At 36.8% G+C, this 8395-nt stretch overlaps 1 pseudogene; it reads left to right on the plus strand.

The window, feature by feature from the left end:
• Nucleotides 1-1210: 1210 nt before the first annotated feature.
• LOC109437420 (zinc finger CCCH domain-containing protein 15 pseudogene) lies at nucleotides 1211-3108 on the plus strand (annotated as a pseudogene).
• Nucleotides 3109-8395: the final 5287 nt, after the last annotated feature.

Consider the following 8395-nt stretch of genomic DNA (forward strand, 5'->3'; position numbering starts at 1 on the left):
CTTTCTTTCTTTCTTTCTTTCTTTCTCTCTATTAAGATATGTTTTCCCCTAACTTATGAAGGATATTTTGAGTTTTCCTCTGACATCTGTCAAAACACTTAGTAACAGGAACCCTAGAAATGTATAGATCAGGCAACATTCTGTGTATTCTTCCTCTATACAAGAAGTAGCTTGCCATGGGGGTTGTCTCGGTAGTTGTACCAAACATACAAGAATTGACAGTATATAGTACAGTATTGGGTAGCTCTATTTATGGCAGATGGAAAAAAGAGACATCTTTCTCTGTTAGTGAGCATAGCATAACTTTCCCTGATTCACACAGAGAAGCCAAGGCAGCTCCAAGACACCTTCCTAGAAGTGAGCCTGACTGGTAAATGATCTTTACCTGGCTTTCATAGGCAGACATTCCAAGGGCGTATAAGTGTAGAGCACAGCAAGCCTTGGTATAATTCAAAAAAGAAGCTCAGTGAAATACTTAGAGGAGGGTAGTGATCTGAGCTACCAACATTTACATATTGTATAAAATGAGCAGTACATTGCAAGAAGGCCAAAAACAATGGCTTAGGGACTCATGGTCAGGAACAAATAAATAATAGCCCAGAATCTTAGCAGTGGGATTAATGGGAAATGGATGGGAAAAGCCTAATTCAAAGAGAAAAGGTTAGTTTTAAATAAATAAATGAATTTCTAGATTTAGTAAGCACGATAACTAGGACTAGAGAGGGAGGGGGAAAATCAGCATTTAAGAAGAGTGCAAATATCTGGAGGTAAAGCTAACACATGATGGTGAGAGAGAGGAAAGGAAAAAGAAGTATCAAGTTTCAGTTAGTACATAATGGGTTCCATTCTGCCAAGATGTTGATCTAGTACAAAAAAAGGAAATAATAAAGATTAGAGCAGAAATAAATGAAATAAAGACTAAAATACAGTAGAAAAGATCAATAAAACCAAGAGCTTATTTTCTGAAAAGATAAAAAAAAAATACAAACATAAACCAGACTCACCAAGAAAAAAAGAGAAAGGACCCAAATAAATAAAATCAGAAATGAAGGGGAGAAGTGACAACTGACACAACAGAAATACAAAACAAAATTAAGAAAATACTATGAGCAATTATATGCCAACAAACACAACAATCTGGAAGAAATAGATAAATTCCTAGAAGCACACAATCTTTCAAGGCTGAATCAAGAAGAAACAGGAGGCGCCTAGTTTTCCGTGCGGCGCGGCAGCGACGGCGGCCCGCGTCTTCCTCCTTTTCCCGCCGCAGGGACAGATACCCTGACGGTGTCCAGCTGCGCTTAAGTCTGGCCGGGGCCACCTGTCTCCGCGATGCTCCCCAAGAAACAGGCGCAGGCCGGGGGCAGCAAAAAGGCGGAGCAGAAAAAGAAGGAGAAGATTATTGAAGACAAAACTTTTGGTCTAAAGAATAAGAAAGGAGCAAAGCAACAGAAGTTTATCAAGGCTGTCACTCATCAAGTTAAATTTGGTCAACAAAATCCACGTCAGGTAGCACAAAGTGAAGCTGAAAAGAAATTGAAGAAAGATGATAAGAAGAAAGAATTGCAAGAGCTAAATGAGCTGTTCAAACCTGTAGTTGCTGCTCAAAAAATAAGTAAAGGTGCAGATCCCAAATCCGTGGTATGTGCATTCTTCAAGCAAGGACAGTGTACTAAAGGAGATAAGTGTAAGTTCTCTCATGACCTGACTCCGGAGAGAAAGTGTGAAAAGCGAAGCGTTTACATTGATGCAAGAGATGAAGAACTTGAAAAAGATACTATGGATAATTGGGACGAGAAAAAACTGGAAGAAGTGGTGAACAAGAAGCACGGTGAGGCAGAAAAGAAAAAACCAAAAACTCAAATAGTGTGCAAGCATTTCCTTGATGCTATTGAAAACAACAAATATGGCTGGTTTTGGGTGTGCCCTGGAGGAGGTGATATTTGCATGTATCGTCATGCACTTCCTCCTGGATTTGTGTTGAAAAAAGATAAAAAGAAAGAAGAGAAAGAAGATGAAATTTCATTAGAAGATCTCATTGAAAGAGAGCGTTCTGCCCTAGGTCCAAATGTTACCAAAATTACTCTAGAATCTTTTCTTGCCTGGAAGAAAAGGAAAAGACAAGAAAAGATTGATAAACTTGAGCAAGATATGGAAAGAAGAAAAGCGGACTTCAAAGCAGGGAAAGCATTAGTGATCAGTGGTCATGAGGTGTTTGAATTCCGGCCTGAACTGGTTGATGATGATGACGAGGAAGCAGATGACACCCGTTATACCCAGGGGACAGGTGGTGATGAGGTTGATGATTCAGTGAGTGTAAATGACATAGACTTCAGCCTGTACATCCCTAGAGATGTGGATGAGACAGGTATTACTGTGGCCAGTCTTGAGAGATTCAGCACATGTACTTCAGAAAAGGATGAAAACAAATTAAGTGAAGCTTCCGGAGGTAGGGCTGAAAATGGTGAAAGAAGTGATTTAGAAGAGGACAGCGAAGGGGAGGGACAAGAAAATGGAGCCATCGATGCTGTTCCTGTTGATGAAAATCTTTTTACTGGGGAAGATTTGGATGAACTAGAAGAAGAATTAAACACACTTGATTTAGAAGAATGACACCAAACAAGTCAATGAAAAAAATTAAGCTGGCTCAGCATGAGTTGAAATTGACTACATTAATTTTTTTCCACCTAGAATTCTTCAACAGGATGTTTATTTCCCATGCTGATATTCTGGAGGGCTCACTCTCCTTCAAAAAAGGAATATTCTCCCTACGTCTTGTCTTCTGACTTTGGCTACATCTCATAGTAAGTTCAGAGTAGTTCATGATAAATTGAAAATATAATGGTCATTGCAGAAAATGATTGATTGTGTAACTGTCCTCTCAAGTAGGAAGTGTAACTGCTTTTCCAGCTTTTGATTTTCATTGGGCATGTGTTGTTACAAGAAAAACATAAATTTAAATTTAAAGTACCCTTTATTTAATTCAGTTTTTAATGAATGATTTTATTTCTTTTGTATTTATATGTTTAAAAGGCTGCCTAAAATATGAGTGCTGTACTTCATAAAGGAAACTGCATATGCAGATTCAGTATTGTATCTTTTCTAACAATTAGATGGACGTTTAAAATGAAACTTCTTTAATCTGGCAGGATCAGCTGCAATGCCGTGTTAATCTGTTTTAAACTTTTCCCTCTTTTTTGCCAGTAAAGTTGTAAATAAAGACCATCATACATTAAAATTCAAAAAAAACAAGAAGAAACAGGAAATCTGAACAGACAAATCACTACTAACAAAATTGAATCAGTAATCAACAAGCTCCCAACAAACAAAACTCCTGAAACAGCTTCACAGGTGAATTTTACCAAACAGTCAAAAAGAAGAAGAAGAAGAAGAAGAAGAAGAAGAAGAAGAAGAAGAAGAAGAAGAAGAAGAAGAAGAAGAAGAAGAAGAAGAAGAAGAAGAAGGAGAAGAAGAATTTATACCTATTCCCCTCAAACTATTCCAAAAACTCCAAGAAGAGAAAAGGGTCCCAAGCTCATTTTACAAGGCCACAATTACTGTGGTTACAAAACCAGACAAAGACATTACAAAAAATAAAAATAAAAAGAACACTATAGGCCAATATCCCTGATGAACATAGAAGCAAACATCCTCAAAAATTATTTGCAAACCATACTGAGCAATACAATAAAAGACTATACATCACCATCAACTGGGATTCATTCCTGATATATTAGGTTGTTTCAATATTCACAAATCAATTAACGTGATACACCACATAAACAAAATGAAAAATAAAAGTCATATGGTCATATCAATAGATGCACAAAAAGCATTTGACAAAATCCAGCATTCATTTATGATAAAAACTCTCAGCAAAGTGGGAATACATTGAATATATCTTAATATAACAAAGGTCATATATGACAAACAAACAGCTAATATACTCAATAGGGAAAAGCTAAAAGAATTCCTCTTAGGATCAAAACAAGGATGGTAACTTTCCCCAGTTTTATTCAGCACAGTACTGGAAGTTCTAGCCACAGCAATCAGACATGAAAAAGAAATAACAGGCATCCAAATGGGAAATGAATAAGTAAAATTGTCACTATTTGCAGATAACGTGATACTATCTTTAGAGAACCGCAAAGATTCCACCAAAACTATTAGAACTGAGAAATGAATTTAGTAATGTAGCAGGACACAAAATTAATATACAGAAAACTGTTGCATTTTTACCCCAATAACAAGCTATCAGGAACAGAAATTGAGAAAACAATCCCACTTACAAAAAAAAAAAAGTACTTAGGAATAAATTTAACCAAAGAAGTAAAACACATGGACTCAGAAAATTATAAGACATTGAAGAGAGAAATGAAAGAATACAAACAAATGGAAACATATACAATACTCATGTCTAGGAAGAAATAATACAGTAAAAATGTCTATACTACCCAAACCAATATATAAATTCAATGCAATCCCTATCAAAATACCATTGGAACTTTTCACAGAACTAGAACAAATAATCCTGAAATTTATATTGAACCATAAAATCCCCAATTAGCCATGGCAATCCTGAGAAAAAAGAACAAAGCTGGAGGTATCATGCTACCTGATATCAAAATGTACGACAAGGCTATAGTAATCAAACACCATGGTATTTCCATAAAAACAGACACATAGATCAATGGAACAGAATAGACAGCCCAGAAATAAATCCATACCTCTATGGTCATTTAATCTATGACAAAGGAAGCAGGAATTTACATTGGGATAAAGACAGTCTATTTAATAAATGACACTGGAAAAACTGGACAGTCTCTTGTACATGCAAAATAATGAAACTGGAACACCTTCTTATGCCACATACAAGAAAAAACTCAAAATGGATTAAAGACTTAAATGTAAGACCTGAAATGATAAATCTTCCTAGGTAAGGGAAACAAAAGAAAATAAACAAATAGGACTACATCAAATTATAAAGCATTTTCAAAACAAAGGAAACCATTAACAAAACAAAATCATATCTCACTGAATGGGAGAAGATATTTGCCTATGATACATCTGATAAGGGTTCGATATCAAAAATTTATTTAAGGGACAACGACATAAAAATGGTGGCGTGAGGTGAGCCTCTTGAACTCTCCCATGGAATTTAAAACAAATTGAACAACTATAACTCCACAAAGGACTCCCTGCGCAGCAAGACTAAGATGCACACTACTGAAATCTTCTAAAAGGGGGCTAACTGAACGAGCAGGGATGCAGGGAAGGGAGAAGTGTGGAGACGGGGCCATATGGGCTCAGGACGCAGACCTAGCTCAGTGCTCCAAGCTTGCTGCATTCCAGAACTACCGCAGCTTTGGGAGACGGAAGAACTTGAACTGCAAAGGCTCTGCTGATGGCCCACAGGGCTGAGGGGACAGCATATAACACAACAGAACCCAAGCTCACAGAAGAAACCTCGAGGCAAAGACTGAGGGAAGAAAGCTGAAAATGGTGTTTTAAACCCTCACAGCCAAGCAGAGAATTCAAGTCATAGGCACTGAGACTAGCCACCCCCTCCCTACCCTCCCAGAGTTTGCCCAGGCCCCACCTACCGAGTGATAGAAGCGGAACAGTAGCAGTGTCAGATCAAAAGAACAGAATATTTGCAGTTCTGAGAAATGTGGTCCGCAGACATGGAATCGCAGCCCAACTAGCTCCAGCAAAGGTGAGGGAGCCATGAAAGCAGGACTTGCTGTGGTGGCGAGCTGCCATTGCTCTGGGCCACCTCTCACAAGCCACCCCACACCTGTCCCCACCTATCTTGGAGGATCCCTACAGGAGTAAACAGAGCTGCTGAAACACACGGGCTCTGAATCTGGCACAGGAAGAGCATTGGAACTTCAGAAGCTCTCCACATCCCCCAATGGAGGCGGTACCCTATGACCCAGGCGAACTGTTCATAGAAGAGAAGCCCGCCTTCCATGGAATCCCCCCATTGTGTGAGAAGCCAGGACAGAGCAGAGAAAATACAACACTACAGTGTGAGAGAGAATAAAAGGCTGCAGTCAAAGAGAAAATAAATATTCTACCAACACCTATTTTATTTTATTAAAATAAAATATTCTACCAACACCTACTGGAAAACAAAAGGAAGACCTCTTTCTATCAACCTGTTGCAGAAACCACTCCTGTACATGTCTTGAAGAGAAATCATAAATCATTAATTCCCATGAAAAAAAAAAAAAGAAATTCGATATCAACTGCAAAAAGAAAGCAGGAAAAACCAGAAGTATGTAGAGATTAAACAACATATATTTTTTTAATTTATTGGGGTGACAATTGTTAGTAAAATTAGATAGATTTCAGGTGTACAATTCTGTAATACATCATCTATAAATCCCATTGTGTGTTCACCACCCAGAGTCAGTTCTCCTTCCATCAGCATATATCTGATCCCCCTTACCCTCATCTCCCACCCCCCACCCCCCTTATTCTCTGGTAACCACTAAACTATGGTCTGTGTCTATGAGTGTCTGTTTCACTGATATGTGGTACATAAACCAAAAACAACATATTTTTAAACAACGACCAGGTCAAAGAAGAAATAAGAAGAGAGATCAAAAGATACATAGAAACAAATGGGAATGAAAATACATCCTACCAAAATTTGGGGAATGAAGCGAAAACAGTTTTAAGAAGGAAATTTATATCATTATAGACCTATGTCCAGAAACAATTAAAATCCCACATAAATAACCTCATGTTGCACCTGAAAGAACTAGAAAAAGAAGAACAAATAAAACCCAAAGTCAGCAAAAGAAAGGAAATAATAAAAATTATAGAAGAGCTAAATGAAATGGAGAAAAAAAGATAATAGAAAACATTAATGTGATAAGAGCTGGTTCTCTGAAAAGATTAATAAAATTGACAAACCCTTAGCTAGACTCACTGTGATAAAAAGAGAAAAGACACAAATAAACAGAATCAATGAAATCGGGGGAAGTTATCACAGATGCAACACAAATACAAAGGATCATCCAAGAATACTATGAAAGACTACATGCCACCAAATTAAATAACTTTGAAGGAATGGACAAGTTCTTAGAAACATATAGCCTTCCTAGGCTGAATCATGAAGAATTGGAAAATCTAAATAGAACCATTACCAGTAAGAAAATTGAATCAGAAATCCGAAACCTTCCAAAAAGCAAAAGTCCAGGACCAGATGGCTTCACTAGTGAATTATACCAAACATTCAAGGAGGATCTAATACCAATCCTGCTCAAACTCTTCCAAAAAATTGAACAGACGACACTCCCTAACTCATTTTATAAAGCCAACATTATGCTGATACCAAAACCTTGTAAGGATAATGCAAAAAACGAAACTTACAGACCAATATCTCTGATGAATACAGATGCAAAAATCCTAAACAAAATTCTAGCAAATCGAATGCAACAATGCATTAAAAAGACTACTCATCACGACTATGTGGGGTTCATCCCTGGGGCACAAGGGTGGTTCAACATATGCAAATCCATCAATATGATACACAGCATAAACAAAATAAAGGACGAAAATCATATGATTATATCAATTGATGCAGAAAAAGCATTTGACAAGATACAATATCCATTTATGATTAAACCACTTACTAAAATAGGTAAAGGAGGAAAATACCTTAACATAATAAAGGCTATATGTCATGAACTCTCAGCTAATGTCATAATTAACGGTGAAACCTGAAACCCTTTGCTCTATGTTGAGAAACACTGCAGGGCTGTCCCCTATCACCTCTGCTTTTCAACATAATGTTGTAAGTCCTTGCCAGAGCAATCAGGCAAGAGAAATAAATAAAAGTTATCCAAATTGGGAATGAAGAAGTTAAATTGTCACTTTCTGCAGATGACATGATATATAGAGAGAACCCTAAAGACTCCACCAAGAAGCTACTAGAAACAATAAACGAATACAGTAAAGTTGTGGGCTACAATATCAATGTACAAAAGTCCATTGCATTCCTATATACTAACAATGAAATCTCAGAAAAAGAAAAAAAAACAAAAACAATTCTTTTTGCAGTTGCAACAAAAATAATATAATACCAAGGAAAAAACATATATATATGTATGTATATGGTTTTGAATTTCTTTTGATAAATACCAAAGATTGGAATTGCTGGGTCATAAGGTAGTTTCATTTTTATTTTTTTGAAGAACCTCCATACTGTTTACCATAGTGGCTGCACCAATTTGTATATCCCTATATTTACTGCAGCACTATTCACAATAGCCAAGATATGGAAACAACCGAAATGCCCTTAATAGACAATTGGTGAAGGAAATTGTAGTACATTTAAAGGAAATTGTAGTATATTTATACAATGGAGTATTACTCTGCTATA

This window comes from Rhinolophus sinicus, chromosome 18 (genome assembly GCF_057876585.1).
Source record: "Rhinolophus sinicus isolate RSI-liver-muscle chromosome 18, RSI-T2T, whole genome shotgun sequence".
Lineage (NCBI taxonomy): Eukaryota > Metazoa > Chordata > Mammalia > Chiroptera > Rhinolophidae > Rhinolophus > Rhinolophus sinicus.